The 23,580-nt window shown below is 41.0% G+C and overlaps 1 long non-coding RNA gene across 1 annotated transcript; it reads left to right on the top strand.

Annotated features, from left to right (window-relative positions):
- The first annotated feature begins 4,758 nt into the window (after positions 1-4,758).
- LOC126175778 (uncharacterized) lies at positions 4,759-20,459 on the top strand. The gene is made up of 3 exons (XR_007535615.1): positions 4,759-4,874; positions 13,209-13,386; positions 20,348-20,459. It is a non-coding gene; the product is annotated as an uncharacterized LOC126175778 (long non-coding RNA).
- Positions 20,460-23,580: the final 3,121 nt, after the last annotated feature.

Genomic DNA, 23,580 nt, shown 5'->3' with positions numbered 1-23,580 from the left:
ATGCCTAAAAAAACTTTTTGAGTTTTTGTATGTGTGTGCAAAGCATTGTGAAAATATCTCAAATAATAATCGCTTCAATCATTTGTAATAACCCTGTACTTATCATCAACAGTAACGATACAGGATAGGAATTGTCGGCGTTGTTCACAAGACAATTGATCATGAGCGAGCAGATATGCTCAAATGGCCACCCACAGATTTCTTGTGGTTTCGGCTTACAGCATGTGACACCCACACATCCGATTTTTGAACCTTCTCCATTGCATGCAAATGTCGCACGATGGTGAAATGATCGCAGTTTGTCACATTTGCCAGTTCTCGAGGACAATGACATGGTTCATTTTGGATTAAGATGTTTAAACGATCTTTATCAAACCCGAAGGTTTTCCTAAACGTAGAGAGGCACTAATGTCAAAGCAGTCCTCCTTAAAACGAGTAAAGCATTTTCTTGCCCTGCTCTGTCCAGTGGCATTATCCCCTCACACGGCGCAAATGTTTCTGGTTGCCTCTGCTGTTGTCACCCCTCTATTAAGCTCAAGCCGAAGAACATGTCAGAAATTTTCCGATTTCCCCACTTGGCAATCCATTTCCTAGCGTCCACATCTTCAATCACTATCTACAGGTGACAAAATAACAATATGTAAACTCAAATAGCAACAGTGAACTACGAATAAAAACTGACAGTCAATAAATAAACCCACAGCAACCGGGACACTAACATACAAAACAATAAGGCTACGAACTTATGCACCTGTGTGGCCACTGAGATCCTGCAATGCGTATAGTATGGCCATCTTGAGCCCTTCGATTCCATATTCGCATTTGTGGGAACACGACCAACGCGAGCAACAATATCGCGGGGAGATAAACCACAATCTTGATAGGCCACGATCCTGCTGCTGCCGAATTCCGACTCCTCTAGGTAAACGTTTTTCTTTATGACGAAGCATAAAATCATCTTCTCACAAACAAACAAACATTTAAATGAGATTTCTGAGTGGGAAATCCTCTACATACTCTTTCCTTATATACTCCTGCCTACATAGTGCGATTACGCTGAAATGTTAACCAGTTGGATATCCAAGCATGTAGGACAATTCATGCCCATTTGACCATTTGTTACATATTGTGTTCTTGTGCATCACCGTCGTTGGAGACAGTGGGCATTCCCCCTCCCCCTTCGTATACTTTTTGCAAAAGGAATTTCAATTTTTTAGTCTTAGTTGACAAAAAATGACATCCTTAATCGAAAATATACAGGGTGGTCCATTGATAGTGACCGGGCCAAATATCTCACGAAATAAGCATCAAACGAAAAAACTACAAAGAACGAAACTCGTCTAGCTTGAAGGGGGAAACCAGATGGCGCTATGGTTGGCCCGCTAGATGGCGCTGCCATAGGTCAAACGGATATCAACTGCGTTTTTTTAAATGGGAACCCCCATTTTTTTATTACATATTCGTTTAGTACGTAAAGAAATATGAATGTTGTAGTTGGACCACTTTTTTCGCTTTGTGGTAGATGGTGCTGTATTAGTCACAAACGTATAAGTACGTGGTATCACGTAACATTCCGTCAATGCGGACGGTATTTGCTTCGTGATACATTACCCGTGTTAAAATGGACCGTGTACCAATTGCAAAAAAGGTCGATATCGTGTTGATGTATGTCTATTGTGATCAAAATGCCCAACGGCGGGTGCTATGTATGCTGCTCGGTATCCTGGACGACATCATCCAAGTGTCCGGACCGTTCGCCGGATAGTTACGTTATTTAAGGGAACAGAAAGTGTTCAGCCACATGTGAAACGTCGACCACGACTTGCAATAAATGATAATGCCCAAGTAGGTGTTTTAGCTGCTGTCGCGGCTAATCCGTATATCAGTAGCAGACAAATTGCGCGAGAATCGGGAATTTCAAAAACGTCTGTGTAGGGAATGCCACATCAACATCAATTGCACCCGTACCATATTTCTATGCACCAGGAATTGATGGCGACGACTTTGAACGTCGTGTACAGTTCTGCCACTGGGCACAAGAGAAATTACGGGACGATGATAGATTTTTTGCAAGCGTTCTATTTAGCGACGAAGCGTCATTCACCAACAGCGGTAACGTAAAGCGGCATAATATGCACTATTGGGCAACGCAAAATCCACGATGGCTAAGACAACTGGAACATCTGCGACCTAGGCGGGTTAATGTACGATGCGGCATTATGGGAGGAAGGATAATTGGCCCCCATTTTATCAATGGCAATCTAAATGGTGCAATGTATGCTAATTTCCTGCGTAATGTTCTACCGATGTTACTACGAGATGTTTCATTGCATGACAGAATGGCGATTGTCTTCCAATATGATGGATGTCCGGCACTTAGCTCGCGTGCGGTTGAAGCAGTATTCAATAGCATATTTCATGACAAGTGGATTGGTCGTCGAAGCACCATACCATGTCCCGCACGTTCACCGGATCTGACGTCCCCGGATTTCTTTCTGTGGGGAAAGTTGAAGGATATTTGCTATCGTGATCCACCGACAACGCCTGTCAACATGCGTCAGCGCATTGTCAGTGCACGTGCGAACATTACGGAAGGCGAATTTACTAACGTGCCAGTAAATCAAATTCGCTTATGTTATTCACTAAAAGGAGAATATTTCAAGGTTTAATGAACTGTCTCGGTACGGCCACTAGTGATAAAGGAGCGGGGTAGATGAGCACGAACCTGCTTGGTTTTGCTGTTAAATTTGTAGGATGGATGCCTAGGAGGCAGACTGCTAACAACCTAACGCCACGCGACAGTCACACTCAGTTAGGTTTTGGTATAATAATGCCAACGAACTTACCGCAATGGTAACACCGGTTACCGTTAACCCATGGAAGTTAATCGCTGTCGGGCTCTGTTAGCACTTGGATGGGTGACCCTCCGGGTCTGCCGAACCCTTTTGCCGAGTGGGGTGTACTCAGTCTTTGTAAGGCCAATCGAGGAGCTGCTTGATTGAGAGGTAGCAACTCCGATCACGAATACCGACAACGGCCGGGAGAGCGGTCTGCATGCCCTTCCGTATCCGTATCCGGTAACGCATTTCGATGAGGATGACACGGCGGTCGGTCGATGCTGTTGGGCCTTCCAGGACCTGTTCGAAGGGAGTCTATCTTAATTTTTAGTTTCGTTTAACAAAGTTATAGTCAGTGCATGTGTCAAGAGGAATTTGCTATGAAGAGAGTTCAAGACAATTCATCAACATTGGCTTTTTTTAAAAGGCAAAGATATGATAGTAAGCAAATATTTATTACAAAATGTTTTAAATTTACTCAGTTTTACAACTATAATGTAGTAGGCGCCTATTTTATAGGAATTTGTCAGCTGTTCTTTAAACTGATCTTAATATACCATCTAACCCATCAGGTTCTACACATATTTTTCCTTGATTCTTCCCTACAAAAAGATTTATAATAAACTAGCAATTTACACGTCGTGGTTTCGACCGCGTTACTCAGTAAAGAAAACTACGCAATATGAATTTTTGGTGGGTACTTTTGTAAAATAATAGGTTTCCATCGACTCCAGGTTTTAAAAGCACAGTTCTATAATTTAAGCTACGAAATACCTTGTGATTTTTGCGTACAATTTTCGCTTTCTCAAATTGGTTGTAATAATCATACTAACATAGTATTTCAAAATGTAGAGTTCTTCGTCTGTTACGGTTTCACTCAGCCGACTTAGACGGAATTTTGCGTTAACAAAGGTTTTATTCTGTTTGAGAAACGATTAAATTTGAAATAGTTCCCAAGGTTGTTAGGGCATAATACATAATAATCACACGCACACTATCGATAAATTTAAATGTTACCGTTATATCTTTCTTATACCCGGTAATCTGAAAACACGTGTTAATCCAAGCTTAAATTTGCAGGCTTTAGAAGTTTTAAGTGTCATTAAAATATATACGATATTGCAGTGCCTATGTGGACATGCGAACAGCCGTCATGAAATACATGAAATGTATTCGTATTTACGAATATCGACTACCATCAGCTGTATAATGGAATGACTACAGTGAATATTTGTGCCGGAACGTAACTCGAACCCGGATTTCCCATTTATTACTAGCGTTTCGCCCTACCGTTTTTCAACTTTTGTGAAGGCATCTCCCGTTTGGATTCCCTTGTGATCTATACTCTACCGATTGAGTCGTCGTCTACCCCCCCACCCCCCCCACCCCCCCGCTTACCACCCCCCGCTACCATTAATTAGTGCTGGTGACGTCCGTGGTCGCCCTCATGGTGATGCAATTTTGCAATTTTATTGCCTAGCAGTGTAGGACACTAAGCAAACAACGTAGTACACTGCATCCATTCCACATTCCAATAATTAATATTTGATTTGTTACTCTCGGATATCAGTTCTTGAAGAGTTTAATTGTAAAATGAGATTAACACAGCACATTTATTCCAGAAACATGGCACTAAACATCAGTAGCGCCTTCTCCCCTATCTATCGGAAAGAGGTCTAGGTACGACCATTTTATAGCCAGCGAACTAGGAAGAAGGAAGGAAGATTAAGATTTAACATCCCGCCGACGACAACTAAGTCATTAGGAGCGAAAGCGAGCTAGATTCAACAAGACAAATATTTATATGAAAGACAGAATATTTGCTTTAATTGGTGTCGTTATTTCTCTTTCTTCCTCTCTGCTTTCCTTGAAGCTGTTTGTTTACTATCTCTGATCAGAGTTACTGTTCATAGAAGCTGTAACCCAAACATTGCTTCGGAGGACTGAGGGCGTATATATAACTTTTTTTATACGAATATTTTAAAGACCATGAATGTTTAAGAACAAGCTATTGTCTGTGGCATTCGTTTATACGTGGTAAGTAAATATTAATGCTCGTTTACTGAAGAAGAACATACTGATATATCGTAAAGACGAAATCATTTATCTCTTTCTCGTAGATTTCGTTTCATCACAACAAAATTTTTGGTGGAACAGTTGTTTTGAATTTTATAGCCCTAATAAACATTAGGATAACTGTCTCAAAATCTCCGCTGTGCCGGATATTGCTTCTAGTAGGTGAAATTACGGATATGTTTTCAAAAACTTCACTTTCTGCAAACGAGGCTAATTTCACGTAGGAAAGATAAGGAAGGTAATTATTGCTGAAAACTGAAGTACTTATTGAATTTCCAGACTCAAATATGCCTCATAAGCGGGAATTAGGGTAGGCGATATTTGTAACCTTTACCCTATCAGTTGCATCTCTGGTGAAGTTGAATTAAGTTTACTGATTATTTGCGCACAATTTTAGCGTCAACATTATGTCCTGTTACTATAGAAGTGCCGAAGAATCAAAGGGCAGCTGCACGTGTACAATTCGTTTACCAAAACTATCACTGGATAAAATCTTGAGGTGCTCACAGTCCTATACAAGTAACATGGATCTCATATGAACCTCGCAGAAGGCCAAAACAATAATTTTCTGTAATGTACAAAATATTGTACGGGTATATGCGACTCCTGTTTCTTCGGTCCGTAGTTAATGTGCAGCATGTCAACGTGGCCATCTCAAGATAATTAATCATTTGATAATCAAATCATTCAGTGTATCAAACTGATTGTGCAGTTTGACTGTTGCTTCATTCTTCTGCTCAGTTTACTGTTTTAAGTATGTGCAATACCAAACAGAAACTCATTAGCCTACCACATTATTTTGTTTATAATGAAGTGAAACTCTGTGTTACTGGACGTAGCCTAGTGTGTGGACCTGGCCATCGTGTGACAATGTGACAATGCACAGTTACTTTGAAGAGGAAAGAGATGGGTTTCGTCTCTTCGAAGTAAAGATGCAGGAAGCGCTAACGAATAATGTGTTTACAAGTGAGACGTTGCTTACGGTTCAAATTAAATTATGTCAAATTAAAGGATGGCCGGAAGGAGAAAGTAGAGGGGCAGTGAAAACTGCGGTGGAAGACACGAAACAGCATGAGATTCCCCACAGTGGGGAGTGGAATTCCTGAAGCACTGTATGGCCAAAATACGATGAAACATGCTTGAGTGAAGCACTGTATGGCCGATATGCATATACCTAAAGGGGTGATTCCATGTCATGTGGTCTAGTTTTAGAGATGGTCCCCAGGATTATTTCAAATTTCGTGTCTGCTAAACAACCAAGGGAAAATTCAGGAATTTGTAGCCCCAAATTTTAATACTTTCTGAGTAAGGGCCTATTAAGTGAACAGTGAACAATCGCCACGGTGATATTTCGAATATTTCAGAAATTTTTGAAGTGGTGTAATTCAACACATAACCACTGCAAAGCTACAAAACTAGGGAGAGTAGCTGAACAGTTTTCATTGTATGGTTCTGAAGTTAATTTGGTTTGCTCCAAGTGCAGCTAAAAGCTGTAGTAGCTCTTCGACCATAGATACTAGTAGACTGGCCTTGCTGTGCAGAAGCTATGGGGCTAGTGTGGCTCCAACATAAACCACGTGACTGTTGGCAAAACGTGGCGGGATTTCAAATCAGCGGTCTGCCATCCTATGTTTGTATCGGATTTTCCCCACATTTCTCAATTGACTGCCAAACGCTTCCAACAAAAACTACTTTTTTATTTGTGAAAAATTATGCCAGAACTACATTTGACCTGGATTTGTTCAAAGTACCATTTATAAAATCTAACAAATACATTGAACGTCACTCTCGTGGGCAGCGGGACGAAATTACTATAAACTATCAATTATAGTAAAAAGTCGTTAAAATTCTTTTAAACAGTAAGAGTGGGCTCGTGTCAAAACTTTAAACATTGTATTCGCCACGTTTCGAGCTTTAGTCACTTATAAAAGAAAATGGGCTATGGGAATTATGTCAACTATAGGTGTCAAAATTGTTTACTTTAGGAGCAGGTCCATTTTATAGTATCAATTTTAGGTGCACTTCAAAGGTTCAGTTCCCACTATTTTTACAAAAGTTTAAACTATCAGTTTAAAAAAAATGATACTTTAGATGAAAGGTGAGACTTTGCAGTTTCAGAAAATAATTTTGGAGCCTAGGTTTAAAAATGACAGACACTGTAAATACAAATTATAGATATACATTGTAAATAATAACTAACCTATCAAAACACTTCTCCGCGAAGTGCTTCGAGCAAAGGCGCGTATGTGCAAACGGCTTAAAGTTTTTCCTTTTCAGGGCCTGTATCCAAAGCTGCCTTCGGTTTTCATCCTTACGGAACCTATGAGTAGCAACGAGAAACGATTATACTTACTTCTGTAACCGAATTATCACAGATACTTTCCAAAATGTAATATCAGTATGACTTTACAGGCATCACTTTCAACACTTTAATTTACGTGATACTCTATTTCAAGTGCAAAAAACATATAAAAATCACTTCAGCAGATTTCAGTAAACGCATCAGCACCATCTTAGACACACTTACACGTGAAATGTAATGCCATTTCCCCGACAAAACGCTGAGTACAGCCATAAGCGCAACACGAAACAACCATGTTTTGCCAACATTCACGTGACTTCAGCCCAGAGATGTTGGAGCCACGAAAATGACGTCAGGGCCAGTCTATTATATTTATGGTCGAAGTAGTAGCTTGCTCTCTCTCTCTCTCCCTCTCTCTCTCTCTCTCTCTCTCTCTCTCTCTCTGTAGGTGGTTTAAAAACTTCTCCTTCTGTAACTTTATTGGCCAGTAACTTGTTTATAAAATCTGTAAATTTTAACCCTTTTGAGTTCTTTAAGCACTGACATATTGCCAAACGGAAGTATGCGACCTTTACAAAGATCTGCTTTCCTCCCTGTACCTCCGTATGCAGGCAAACCACTGGGGAGTCGTAGGTAGTTTTCTTAATGGGTCAAGAAGTACTTCACACATGTTCTGAAACAAACGAATACGAAAGCGCTACAAGGTATTCAGTACCTACTGTAAACACTAATACAAAATAGTATTGCTATTGCAGTCTTCCGACTAATGACGACTTGTTCCGAATCGGTGCTAGATATTGCAGCTGTCAGAAAGTTCGGCAAATAGTGCAAGGAAAGGAGACAGCAGCCCTGTGGTTATTTGATTTTAGATGGACAGAAAGGCTAATAAAATTAATCATTATTTTGCCGGTGATGCCTTGTAGACTTGTGGTCACGTGCAAACGAAAAGATTCGGTGTGCATGTCAAACTGCATTTTTGCGATTAAACAAATTATCGCAGTCCAAATGGACAGTTGTGACATACATATATGAAACCGTGGATGAGTGCAGGCAAAGCACAACTCTGATGCATACAACTTTCTTATCGTACAGCAATTCAATGAATGTGTAGATGTAGCGCTACCTTGCCCGAAAGTCGCTGCGTGGATGTCAGCAGAAATTTTTACAAGCTGGAGAGATGTTCTAAAATTGCCACTTTTTATATAATTTATACAGTTAGTCCGAGAACGTATATTGTCCCAAGAACTAAATTTCATAGACATTACATAAAACGTATTGTGTTTTAAATGATTAGTGAACATCCATTCACTGTTTGTTTTTCGATAGAATGTTTTGATAGCTGCATGGTGAGCATATTTCATTTGTATGAAAGAAGCATATATATCTGTTACATTAATATTAACACTCAAGCAACCATTTTGATTTAATTATTAGAAATTACATCATTTTTAAAACTAATTCCTGGGTATTCAACGAGTTATTAGCAAGAAATATTCTTGTTAATACACCAGTGTTAGGTTGACACTGAAAATTAAAAGAAGTAGGCCTAGGGAAAAGGTCAGAAAGAAGGAGAAAAACCTGTTCGAATAGAACAAAAGTGATCAGGGATAGTGCCGAATTAATACTTTTCAAGAGTGAATCAACGGAAATAAACTGAAAAAACTCCTACTGCAGAAATAATTCTGCTTTTTCGTAGGATCGAAGACAACTGCTAACGCGACAGCCTATACGTATTATAGATTCAAGTCCCCCCACCGCGTTTTTCGGTCTGTATGTGAAGTCAAATCTCATAAATTACTGCAGGGATTTTGATACGGTTTTCACTAACAGATTGACTGATCACGATGAGGATTTGCGTATACAGAACGTAAACAATAATTGCTTACAACCTAACAGAATACTGTATGTAAAGTGGAGACGAACACTTTTATACAGGACCATTGTGGTCCATCAAATCAAGAAACTATCACAAAGTGACCTAAAAAACCACATAAGCTACAGCGCATTTTCAATATCCTCCCGCTGTCTGCGGGCAGACAATTGATACTAGAGATTAAACGAATATAACCGTTTTAGTAGGAAATTTAAAGTGGTTTAATTTTATGCTGGGATAAGTTTTCGCTAAAGTTTTCGAGTTGTACAAGAAAAGTGTACAATAGTGACCTTCAAACGCACCCACCATTCCACACTCACCTCCCCACCGGTCAAGATCCTTAGGATGTCGTTCAATGATACTTCTTCCTATCCCTGTACAAAAACTTGTGAATACTCGAATTATTTCCCATATTCGACCATTTTTGGTCTTCATTGACTGGGCTATTACAATACTGGCTCAGTCGGCTGTTTCGTTAACATTAATAATTTAAACTTTCCCGTGAGGATATTGAAAGAAAAAAAAGACTTTTGTGAACTTTATGCATAAACTAATTATATCTAAAATCAGATCTCAACCTAACCCCCTAAAAGCACAGTAATCTCGTAGAAACAAGGTTAAACCAACAAAACGGTTTAATTGTTCATTTTATGCAGACAAAATTCACAAAACTGTGAGATAAAATTTACACTAGCGTGTTTTACGGTTTGTAAGGGCACAACTAAACCGCTGGCGTGGTAATAGCCCAGAAAATGAAGACCAAACAAGCTCGAATGTACTAAGTTATTCGTGTAATCTCAAATTTTTGTGTGGGGGTAAGAGGCAGTGCCGTGAACAGCAAATCAAAAATCATGGCCGGGGGGAGATGACTGGGGGGGGGGGGGGGTGCGTTTGGAGGCCACTTCTGTACGTTTTCCACGAGTAACTCGAAAATCACAGTCTCTAGCGAAAACACCTCCTTGTTTAAAATTAAACTACCATGGATTTTCCAGAAACAAAGACCTAATGATTTTTTTTTATCTCTAGAACCAATAGTTTGCGCGCTTAGGAAGAGAGAATATTCAAAATATCGTACAACTTCTATGCACTTAACTTAGTTGACTTTTGTACGCCAATTCGTGGTGCTTTCCCAACTTTATGACCACGAATGACTTCCTCTACACCACTGTTGTACGTTTCAAACAGTTACCGTTACACCCTCTATAACTTACACTGAGATGGCAACGATTTGCACACAGATAGAAGGCGAATTATCGCGTACACAAGGTATAAACGGTTACTGAATTGGCGAATATGTCATTTGTACTTGGTGATTTATATGTAAAGGTTTCCGATCTGATTATGGCCGCACGACGGGAATCATCGGACTTTGAACGTAGAATGATTGCTGAAGGTAGACGCGTGGGACATTCCATTTCGGAAATCGTTAGGGAATTCAGTATTCCGAGGTCTACAGTGTCAAGAGAGTGCCGAAAATAGCAACTTTGAGGCATTACCTCTCACCAGAACAACGAAGTGGCCGACGGCCTTCACTAAAACGTCCGAGATCCGCGGCTTTTGTGCAGAGTTGTCAGTGATAGCAGACAAGCAACATGGCGTGAAATAATCGCGGAAATCAATGTTCGACGTACGACGACCGTATCCATTATGACACTGCGACGAAATTTTGCGTTAATTGACTGTGGCAGCAGACGACCGACGCAAGTGCCTTTGCTAACAACAAGACATCGCCTGTGGCGCCTCTCATGGGCTCATGACCATATCGGCTGGACCATAGACTACTGGAAAACCGTGACCTGGTGAGATGAGTCCCGATTTCATTTGCTAAGAACTGATGCTAGACTTCTAATGTGGCGCAGACCCCACGAAGCCATGGAACCAAGCTGTCAACAAGGCACTGTGCAAGCTGGTGGTGATTCTACTAGGCGTGTTTTTTAAGTAAGGTCCGTTTGAACGAAATGTTATTTCAAAAAAGTAAATTTATTTTCAGAAAGTACATACTTCACTCTATTTTTCGACATAGTTGCCAAGTTTGTTGAAACACGTATCATACCTCTCAACCAATTTTAAAAAACCTCTTCATAAAAACTTGAAGCCTGATCTGATAACCAAGAGTTCACTGCCATTTTCACGTTGTCAGCATCATTGTAACGGTAGCCACTGAGGTGTTGTTTGAGGTGAACGAACAGATGGTAATAGCTCGGCGCAAGATCAGGACTGTAGGGGAGGTGATCTAAAACTTCCCAGCCAAAACTACCCAATAAATCGCAGGTCTGACCTGCAGTGTGAGGTCTTGCATTGTCATGGAGAAGGACAGTTCCTTTTGTCAGCATGCCGCGTCTTTTGTTTTGAATCGCGCTGCATAGCTTTCTCAGGGTTTGGCAGTATGCTTCTGCATTTACAGTAGTTCCTCATTGCATGAAGTCTACCAATAAAACACCATGCCTATCGCCAAACACGTATGCCATGATTTTGCGCTAGGACAGAGTCTGTTTGGCCTTCACTTTAACAGACGAGTGTGTGTGTCTCCATTCCATGCTGTTGCTTCGATTCGGGCGTGATATGCGAAACCCATATTTCGTCTCCAGTTACGATCTGACTCAAGAAGCCGTCACCTTCATTGTGATAACCAGTCAAGAAATTCATTGCACATTCAAATTTTTGGCTTTTGTAGTCTTCTGTTAGGAGTTTCGGGACCCAACGGGAGCACAGTTTCCTAAACTTTAGGTATTCAGAAACAATGTTGTAAAGCAGTTATCTCGACACATCAGGAAATTCGTTTGAGGGAGCTGTTATTGTGAACCAATGTTCTCACGAATCCTCGCTTCACCTGAAGCCACCAAGTCGTCTGTAATCAAAGGAGGGCGACCGGAGCGCTCCTCATCATGGACGTTGTCACGGCCATCTTTGAATTCTCGTACCCACTTACGTACTTCGCTTTCACTCATAACAGTATCACCAAACACTTCACAAATCTGTCGATGAATTTCTGCAGCATACAGGTTCCTTGCCGACAAAAACCGTATCATTAAGCGAACCTCACACGCAGCGGGCGAGTTGATAGTCTTAAACATTTTGAAAGCCCAGAACAGAACCGTACAGGTTAGCCACAGAGCTGACACAGCACAGTTGTTCCAGAGGCATGCCGGTACACGACGAATGCGCTCGTTGCGGTATGCACGCGAACTACTAGTGTCTACAACAAAACGGACCTTACGTAAAAAAAACACGCCTTGTATTATGGTGTGGGCTGTGTTTACATGGAATGGACTGGGTAAAATGAGACCCGACACGATATTAGGAGATGTCCCATGACTTTAGGCACCTCAGTGTATATCAGTGTGTTCGTCTCGACTTTCTCTACACGACCGTTCTACGCTATAAGCAATTTACTTTACATCCTGTGTAATTTGTTACGCTACACCACACTAGTCGTCTAGCAGTAGACACTTAGCGCTACCCGTGCAAAACCGGGATAGGTCGCTAGTATTGAATAAATATTAAGTCTATACCTCGTCGTTCCCCACCGTTGAGGACCTGTGTGAGTTGCTGTATCATGAAGACTAAAATCCGGAACGAGTTACTTCAAATTTTGCAAATAATTCTTCGCGATCGCAATACACCTGGCTCTTCCATGCACTGTAATACATGTAAAATTGTAGCGTCTTGAACTTCTGCAGTCGCTACGTTAAATGAAAAACATCAGCGCATATTAGAAAAGTGTGTAACGACAGGAAATAAAAGTACGTTGTGACAGAAACATCAGACGACACATATCCAAGCGAACAGTAATCCTTAAGCAAAGTGAGCAGATGACTTTTCTACCGTCACAGCCTGCAAAGAGTGTGTGATATCTGCAGAGAATGTTGTTGCATTGATGCTGCCACCAAAACATTGTGGAGAGCAGAGGAAAATGCCCTTTCATGTCCTACTTGTGGCTATAACCAGAGACCATTTGATTGAGGAGCACGGGGCCATTCTCCACTTGTAATAATGCCGGAATATTCTTTTATTATACAAAAAAATATAATACGCTTTATCTCTCACTCTCCTTTGTCTTCAGACACCTTCGATATCCGCTGCATCATCAGGTATCTGACCTGCAATGTTTGTATTGCAGGCAAGTCTCAAGAAACAAAATGACTAACGCTGAATACTTCCTCACAACCAAATCTGCCAAAATATAATTCTGGAAAGGGACTCATACAAACGTCGTACTTGGGTATTACACAGTTACCAGTCCTGATAAGGAACTTCGTTTTCCTGCGACTATGGTTACCGAAGTGCTCGCTGCACGAGTAAGTATAATTATGTAATATGTTCTGTAGCTTGAAACTAACTTCGGAAAATTGATAATCAGAATGTTGCACTACATTTATGTTATACACTTCAATGAATTCAAGAAATTGTATCTTGTTACACATAAAACCTGCATACCGTAGGACTCCCCAACTTTGTGCCACTTTTTGAGATTTTTTAAATGTAACTTTCTTAAATTTTCACGTGGAAGGCTGAGGATTTTACTCAACATTGCTAACCATCTTTTCTTTCGAATTCCATCTTTTCATACAATCTATCTATTGTAGGAGGGGACGCAGAATTTCTTTCGTGTGTCTCATTGTTGGGAGGAGCAGGAGGAGGAAGAGGAGATTAACGTTTAACGTCCCGTCGACAACGAAGTTATTAGAGATGGAGTACAAGCTTAGGGAAAGACAGGAAAGGAAAACGGCCGCGTCCGTTCAAAGGACCCACCCTGGCGTTTGCCTGAAGCGATTAAGGGAAGTCACGGGAAACCTAAATCAGGATGGCCGGACACTGGTTTGAACTGTGGTCCTCCCGAATGCGAGTCCAGGGTGCTAATCACTGCGCCGCCTCACTCGGTCATTGTTGGGAGTGCAGTTTGCCCTACTATGTGACACTCCATTTTTATACAGAAAACTCATCCATAGCCTGCCTGTCAGACTATTGCAACGCCTTTATCGGTATCTACACATTTTACTTTCATTTTACTTGCTACAACTTGACAATTTTAACCCAAAACACTAAAAAACTATTGTATAGAAATCTCTCTCTCCCTCCCTCCCTCTCTTCTCTCTCTCTCTCTCTCTCTCTCTCTCTCTCTCTCTCTCTCACACACACACACACATATATATATATATATATATATATATATATATATATATATATATATATAAAAGGAAGCGAACTGAAGAAGAAAATTTAGTGCTTCATGTCCGCACCAGGTGTAATCTCTCATGCTGGATCTATCTGGCGAACAATTTGGTGTGCCTTACACAGCAGGATTGGACCATGTCCACAATTTTCATACTTAGGCATATCTGATACTGGTGCTTCTTCTGCACGGTTTGTAAATTAGTTATAGGAAAGTAAACGGTAATTAAATCACAGGAATATTTGATACAGCACTGAATGCAGTATATCTTCAAGTTTTATTCCCGCCTAACACTGTTAGCTCCTGACGTTCGCGCTAGATGGCATGTGCGAATGAGGTATTTCAATCTCTGAAGTTTACATTTTCAACCGTCTCACATCATTGTACTCTTCCAGCAGCGTCAAGGCCTTGGAGGAGGTCGCCTGCAATATCGCTGTCACCAGTTTATAAAGTTGTTTATAATGATCATTCGACTGTAGTATATGTTCATTTCTGTATCCAAGAGGGAAAAACTACTTAGAAGCAATAAGAACAGCCCTGACAAATCGAGTGTAGTTTTTAGATTCTGATGGAATGAAACAGATATATTTATCTAGGTGGTCGGAAGACTCTGGCAACTGGACCTGCAGGACTTTGGTCTGGTTCGCTGTACAGGTCTTTCTATTGAGACAGAGAGGCCCATATCGAGGATTACTAGCCTGTGGTGGCTATGTGGAAAATTATGTAGGACTTCTGTGGATAAAGGCACTGGGTGCCCTCTGCAGTCCCGGGACACAAAGCAGAGATCCAGGTTGTAATCTCTTCGCCAAGTGGCCAATCTGAAAGTTCCCAAATCCTTGGCATTGCAAATCAGGTATAGATTTTCATTTTCAGCTCAGTTGTTGAGCGCAATACCACACTCATTGTCGCGTGCATAGTTGCAGTGACTATGGTGACTATTAAAATCTCCAGCATAAATCAATGGGTGGGCAGTAATTGGTAGAACAGCCAGTGGCCACGGCACATTTGGTAGCGTGTAAATATTGTTTATAATGGTCTCCTGCAGTTGTATCGAGATATGAAGTATCTCATTTTCTGTATTTGTTGAAATGAAGCGAGCATGCTCGATATTGCTTCTTACATAGGTGGCAACGTCGTGCGCTCTATGATACGTAGCACCCATAAGATCGTAGCCGTAGATCCTACCTATTTTACGCAGGTCTTCCATAGTTGGGGCGTTTGTTTCCTGGATTAGAACTACGTCAATATCATTATCTACAAGGAGTTTAGATAGGTAATAGCTTTTAGCTCGGCTAATGTCTTCTTTGTTTAAATGGCATACTCGAACTGAAGGGCCAAGTCTTTTAATCACTTGGTCCTGAAAAGACCAATTTTTAAGTCTTTTTGATACGAATTTGTCTGCATGTTTGTAGCCAAGAAATTCAGTATTTGCTCTGGCTGCCGATTCGTTCACGTTCATTTAGCATTATCCAGAGTGCACAGATAGTATTCTACTAGGAATGTGAGCTAATTTTCAGCCCAGTAGGGCGGTGATCTGGGGAGAGGTCCAATTATTCCGACGTTTTGGATAGGCACTGCAGTGTTACTCCCGGCAGCATGGTGTGAAGAGCTACTGGGAATTATTTCAGGCCACAGTTGGTAGTGACTGAGGTGACTCCGACAGCACAGCAGTACGTCATGGACATCCTGCGTCCCCTATATTAGTTACTTCTCCTGTGGCAGAACTGTGGTGCCATTTTTCAATAAGACAATGCCTGTCCACACATGGCACGTGTCTCTATGAACTGTCTATGTGATCTTGAGGTACTCCTATGACCAGCAAGATCCCCAGATCCGTTTCCGATAGAACATATATGGAACCAGTTGTAAGGTCAAATCTGTCCCAGCCCCAGTAACCAGGATATCAAGGATCAGTTAAAATAGTTGTGGGCCAGCTTGCCTCATAGAGAATGCAATGACTTTATGAAACCCTTCCTAACCGAATCAATGCACGTACCCAGGCCAGTGGAGATCAATGTCATACTGATAAGTGGACTAATACTGCCAGGTTCTTTGTAAGTCTAACATGATTTTGTTATAACTGAAATAATATCACATACCCTGTCAACCCTTGAAGCTTCATTTCATTTCCTCTCTCTCCGTCTGGTACTTCACTTTTTCTGTTAGACATTTTAGTTAGGACGTCCGTAGATTTGTTGCTGAACATGGAACAGCATCATAGCAGAATAGCTCACTGCATTTTCTCCACCGCTAAAGCAGCTCTGACCAGCCATAACCTGTGCACAGAAACACTGGAACCATAACCTACACTTGCAGTTAACATACTCTTGTGGTGTAGTCTAATGACATTTAGGTGCCAACAAAACTTTCTTTCTCCCATATTAATAATTTGATACATTATAACACTACTCTTCCTTAACATATATTTTATGTGGGCATTGAATGTCCAGTGTTTATCTACACACCTACATTCCTGTTGATGGCATGCTTTCAAATTATTGTCTGATTTATATTCATCAGTGGGTCCCTAGTAAGTCTTTCTTTAAATGACGTATATACACAGTCCATCCAAAAAGTTCCAAGACTGCTTTTATTCCTGGTGTGCAAGTGATAGCACTGAAATATCTACGGTGGCAGCTTGAACTAACAATTGTAAACAACAGATGTGCAATTCGACCTGTCAGTTGTCAGCAGGCAATGTGAACTACCAGTCGTGTGGATGTTCTGTCACAAGCTGCAATGGAGCAACATTTCTAAATCAAGTGTTCAAGACATTATTCAAATGTTTTGGAGAAGAGAAAAGTGTGTGCAGAGTCTCTCCTGCACACCTTGACTCCCGAACAAAAATGATGATGGGTAGATGCCTGACACAACTTCATTGATATGCAAAACATGGGCAATTATTTTCTGGTAAAAATCATCACAGGTGATGAGACTTGGTGTTACCAAAACGAACTTACCACAAATGACAATGTCAGAAATTTACATGAAGGTTCAACACTTTAAGAACATAACCAACATTCAAGCCAGTGTCACATGCGAACATACCTGAACAAGGTATTTTCATACTGTCTGCACAAATTAAGTTGACACTCGGCATGGCGGCTGATGAGAGTGAACCTAAAGGCATTTCCGATGTATGGTTGCTCCCATCAGCCACTGCACCTAGTGTCAACTTAGTTTGTGTGGAGAGTACAGTTTCACATGGTTATATGAAAGTTCTGTGTGCCATATTCAAGCGGGGGGAAACTTTGTAGAACATTGAACCATCTTAACTCTTCTCGAATTTTTGTTAATCCAGTCTAGAAACTTTTTGTAGCTATTGAGTGCCTTGGATATTATGGTGCTATTGTGCGCCATACCTGTGAGCAATTCTCATGCATGATTCAAGTGTGTCCCATATTTATTTTCTACCTAATCTCGGCTGTTGGCACTTACTGAAAGCAACAAGTCATCAACAAGCACTATAAATCCTAATAATTGTTTACTGTTTTGTAATCTATCCAGAAATGGTTCAAAGTTAACACACTGGAATTAGGGACAGCAAAAGGACTGTTGAGGCATCCTTTTACATTACCTTTGGTAACTGTTAATGTTGGATCTCAATGCATCACATAAGGATCTCTGTAGGAATCCAGTTTCCTCAGTTGTTTAAAGAATGAAATGCACCAAAAGTTATTGATGGCCCCAAACTCTATCATTTTTTGTGTCTGCAGCATACACTAATTTTCTTCTTCATTGATTGCAACCTTTGTACATCCATCTTGTCTGAAACTTTATAGAGCATTATATAACCCCATTAGAATTCTATGGCATTTTAATCTGTTGATTAGCACTTTTTCCCAAAATCTTATCCAGATAAACTGGTTTGATCAGGGGAATATAGGATCCTTAGCTTCTCCCTTCTTTTAAAGTGACTGTTTCTGCCATTTTCCAGCATTTTCGGAAATGCCCCTAAATCATGCATTCATTGAGTAATCTGCTAATGTAAGGAACTACACAGGGACTTAATTGTTGTATCACCCCTCTTGGTATGCCAGTGGCACAGGAGCTCCATTCTTTCAGTCACCTCTATGGCAGCTGTATTGTCATAAGGTTCTTTAAGCTCTTCTCACATTTTGTGTGGTATTCAGTGTCATCCTTTTCAACGTTACCTGGAAGAATGACTTGACGGAACAAATCAGCGGTCTCTCTCCAGTTTGTTGTCATCTGGCCTTCAATCTGGGTTGTGTATAGAACTGTGTGGGCTCTTATTTTCTCATTTACAATTTTACAGGGCATGCCTCGGGAATCCAATTCCAGGTTTTTAGAAGCATACCTTACCCATCTAGATTATTTGACAAACCTAATCTCAGAATTACAACTCTCTTTTAGTGGCTTTTATTAAATGTCTAAGATCTCTATCATACAAAGTTTTTTGATATTTTCTTCTAGCCTTCTATACTTGTCTTCTAAGCACAGTAAATTTTGATCTCCAAGTTTCAATTGACCTGTATTGACTTGTTACTTCAGTGGCACAAGCCTGTCTATTGCTTTCTGGATCACTTTCGATAGTTCAGGGGCTTTTTCATCAACATTTATCTCCAAGCACCACTAGATGTGGGGGAACATATTCAGAATGCAGAACCCCCTATTTTGCTTTTCTCTCCTCAGGTCACTTCCTAGTGGCAATCTTGTGTTCAGGCTCACATGTTTGTAAGTGTAGCACCTGGGTTAGAACTTGCCTCTGATCTGTTTTGGCAAAAAAAAGAAATGATTATATTGCATTGATGACCAAGGTGTCCACCTGGGGCAGTTCAGCCACTGAGTTGCTAGTCTTTTTGGTTGATACCACACTGGGCAACTTGTGTGTCAGTGATGATGAAATTATAACAACAACATAACATCCAGTCTGTGAGTGGAGAAAATCTCTGACCCAGCTGGGAATTGAACCCAGGCACAGGGGTGCCTCACGCCATTTTATAAAAGATTAGAATTGATATTCAAGGTATCTATACTTTTATGAGTACAATACTTTTCTCACGATACTACTCGTGAGTAAAATATCAATACTTTTCATTCTAAACCATGTCCCTAGGCATAACCTTTTGTGCAATGGAAGTGGCAATGTAGTGGGAGTTCACAGTGCCTGTTTCCCATTGGTGTATTGCTAGCAGAAGCAGTACAGCCCATGCCAGTTTCCCATTGGTGTATTGACAGAAGCAGTACTGCCCACTCGCTGTCAAATGTTATCTAATGATAATAGGTCTATAAGCTCATATCATCTGTTGAAAGTGATGATGGACTGTCTCCATGAATGCATAACAACGCGGCCTGTTACAGAACTGAAGTGTGAGCACATTATCACATAGGCCCATTGCCTGCACAAATTGTTTATGATGGGAATGTATAGCTGTCCCTTCAGTGATCTCCATACTGTATTCTTTAAGTTAGCATTGCACAGTCAAGATGACAGGTGCTTATCAATGAAATTTCTCTCACACAATCAAACACTACTGTAGGGTAAGCAAAAGAAGATCCCTGACAGTTGCAGTGGGCTTGGGACAACTGTTTTGCACGTTTACTTCAACCAGTCACATAACACGATTTGTATATGTCTCTGTGACAATGTCTCAGAGTTCCCTTGGCTTTATAGGCAACTTTTGTTTTTACCTGATGCTGTTTGTGCTTCATAATTGAAATCTGGCAATTGTGCTGCTAGCTGTCAGAGACCTTCTTTCCATCTGTACTATTGCTTCTCAAATTCCACTCTGCAAACAATACTTTGTCGAGAATCTTGGCCATCCAGTTCTCTGTGATTTGAAAGGCCTAATTTCACTTAAGTCTCAAGAAATCATCTATTACAAAACTTTTCCATTTGTTAAGCTTTCCAGGCACTACTTCCAGCTACATCAAACATTAAATGCTTTTCTTAATTAATAAAGCTGTAAATGGCAGTGTCACCAGGCAACATTCAGTCTAGCAGTGGGCAGTGGGCAGAACGCTTTAGCTCATCAATGTGCATGACAAGATCAGAACTAGATGTAAAATTGTTGTATAGTTCTAGTTCTGCACAAGTGCTGTTCAGAAATGTGGTGTTAACACAGGCAGACCCAAACTGGTCCTACACGGAGACGTCGGAGAAGGACTGGCTGCTGGGCTTGGCAAAATCCGAGGATGGCAAATCATTTGTGGCGGAGCTGCGCCGCAAGAAGGGTGCCGTGGCAGATGTGGCATCACGACAGCTGCTGGTGGCTGAGGCACGCCTCCAGCGCGTCAAGTCCCCACCTTCTATGTCAGTACACTCCTCCCCTGATTCTCCTAGCTGTAAAACTATAAATGCAGCAAGCAAGAAATGTCAAATTTGTATGACTTATGCTACATTACTGGACATGCATCTACATTTACATCCCACACAAACATCACAAGCCACCATATGGTGCATAGTGTAGGGTGCCTTGTACCACTACTAAAGATTCCATTTCCTGTTCCACTTGTAAATGGACAAATGGAAAAAACAAATGTGTATCTGCTTCCATACAAGCCCTGATTTCTCTTATTTTGACTTCACATTCTTTATTCTTTATGCAAGATATACAGGCTGCCCCCCCCCCCCCCCCCAAAAGAAAAGAAAAAATAAAAATAAAAAAATAAAAGTGTTGTGTGGTTGAGTGGGAAGGTACACTGATTGGGTTTCAAGAAGAAATGTGTATCCAGAAATGCACGGCTTGGGTGCTCGAGAGCTTCAAAGTCCGAGATGGGTGTACGTTCCACATTACATGAATAAACCCAACATGAGTAGCACATCATGGTGTTTGCATTACACATGACATTTGAACTGCGTACTTCCTACATCAACGCAAAGCCAACATTGGTAATGCTGAGCCTCATGCACATGAGCCAATACGTTGCGTTGTCTTTGAAGTGTTTCAGTCACTCTGTGGACTTGAGCAATAATATCCTCCAGTGACATTACAGGTGTGCCATGTATCATACTCTTCACACTGCCCCACAGAAAATAGTCGAGAGGTATCAGATCTGGCAGCCCTGCTAGCCATGGAATTGCTCCACCGCTATCAGCTCATCAACTGGGATAGGTGACGTTGAGGTGATTCTGCACATCAACATCAAAGTGTACAGGAGTTCCATTGTGTTGCAGCCACATGTCCATCAGTACATTTAGTAGCACTGCATACAATTGGGTAGGCACAACATCACTAATAAGTATGAGGTAGATCGGTCCTCTTAGTCTGCTTGGCAGTAGATACAGCCCAATGATGTGGTCACTAATTATCTCAGCCCACATGTTAATACCGCCCCTGCGTTGGCGATTTTGAATCACCTGTGCATGCAGAGTTTTGTTCACCCAAACATGTTGTGCAAGTTTAATATGCTATCTCCAGTAATAGTGCATTCATCTGTGAAGCTCAGGCATTGTGGCTACAGTACGCATTGTGTAAATACCACTGTACAAACTGTATCTGTTGTGGGTATTCCTCTTTCCATAATTCCTGCACTTTCTGCAGATGGTATCAACGGAGCCAGTGTTCATGGACAACATGCCATATGTGGCACTTTTACTGATGTGCAGCACCTGTGCCACCTGCCAAGTGCTTGACAGTTGGGTGCTCTTTGAACACTGTCAGCACGTTCTCCTCTAATTGTAGTGTTTGAACCAAGTGTGGATGACCCGCATCACATTTCAGCATCTACCAGAGGAGAGTATTTGCAAGTACCAAGCACTAAGCACTAGTATTTTACTGTACAATGGACACACCTCAGGCAGAAACGATGCGAGGTATGTCTGTTTGTAAAATGTTTGGCATACAATCTTGCAGCAGCTCTCCCATTGCAGTTCACTTTGTCATATGCAAGTACCATGCCAGTCATTTCCGCAGTTGCGTACTGGTGCATTTTGCACTATTGTCAACAATGATACTGCACTGGCAGACCACACAAGTTCCATTGTAGGACACACACAATGGCTTTGTGAAGGAATGTAGCACATGTGCAGGAATGTTTTTAGGCTCAGGTCATCTGTTTGCAGTTCACAGATGGCTAACGAGGTTGCATACCTTTGGTATTCAGACACCAAAATGAATTGGAACAAACTGTCACCACAGTTCATTCTCAGACTTCAGTGCTCTCCAGTGCCCAAGCTGTGCTTTTCCGGTGATGGGTTCCTTCTTGAAAACTGATCAGTAGGCTTTCCCAAAAACCATATTAAGCATTTTAGTGTTCTTTCCCTGTGACAATTTGTATATTTCTGGCAGTAGGATCAGTCTGCAGTCTGTCGCATACACTAGTTCTCTAAAATTTCTCAATTGTGTTACACAAAAAGAATATCTTATTCTCTCCAGGGTTCCCCATTTCAGTTAATGGCACATTTTCATAATATGTGTGGATCAAACCTACCAGTAATAAATCTAGCAGTGCGCCTCTGAATTACTTCAATGTCTTTCCTTTACCTGACCTGATGAGGATCTCAAACACTTGAGCAGTACTCGAGAACAGGTCATACAAGTGCTTCATACATGAGCTACTTCCGAGAATTCTTCCATTAAATTGAAATCGACCATTTGCCACCCCTTCATGTGACCTTACATGCTTGTTCCATTTTAGGTTACTTTGCAATGTATGGAGCATGCCCCATTCACAACATCAAATAGAAATTCTATCCAATGTGTCCTGTAACCTACTGCAGTCAACCAACAATTAGCGTTTCTGCACAACCACAAAAAGAAGAGAGGAGTAATGTAATCTATCATCTGTATACAGGGTGAAGCAATATTTGTGCACTCAGGCTTTGCAACACGACTCCTCAGATGTCAGCGATAAAATAATGTCTCTTACAAAATTTTGTCTGGCGAGTACATCCAGCAGAAAAAAAGACTTTAAAGAGTGGCAGTCTGGCAATGCTGTAACCACATGTATGATAACTACCTCTGTCAGCACATATTAGTCTTGCTGAGCAGTTGGTGCAGTGGATAGAGTTTTGGGTTAGCCTACAGGAGGTTGATGGTTCGATCATGGATTGAGACATATGTATTTTATTTGGTAAATGTAGTCCACGTGGTACAGTATCTAGCACCTTCATCGTCAATAGTGATTGCAGTGGGGTAACTAGAAAACATTTGCACTTACATACTACAATTGTAGAAATGGAAGATTGGTCAGCTTTGGAAGAAGCCCTTGCCACATTGTGGGTGTGAATTTATTCGCACCAATTCATCTACTAGATGCGAAGACTATTTTCTTTGTACCCTCCTCCAGTGGTCCCATAGATTATTACCAACTATTATTCTTCCCTCATTCATGTCCATTACCAGTAGGACTAGCA

The sequence above is a fragment of the Schistocerca cancellata genome, chromosome 3 (assembly GCF_023864275.1).
Source record: "Schistocerca cancellata isolate TAMUIC-IGC-003103 chromosome 3, iqSchCanc2.1, whole genome shotgun sequence".
Lineage (NCBI taxonomy): Eukaryota > Metazoa > Arthropoda > Insecta > Orthoptera > Acrididae > Schistocerca > Schistocerca cancellata.
Note: the sequence above shows the minus strand (reverse complement) of the source record. Positions and strands in the feature narration are given on the sequence as shown.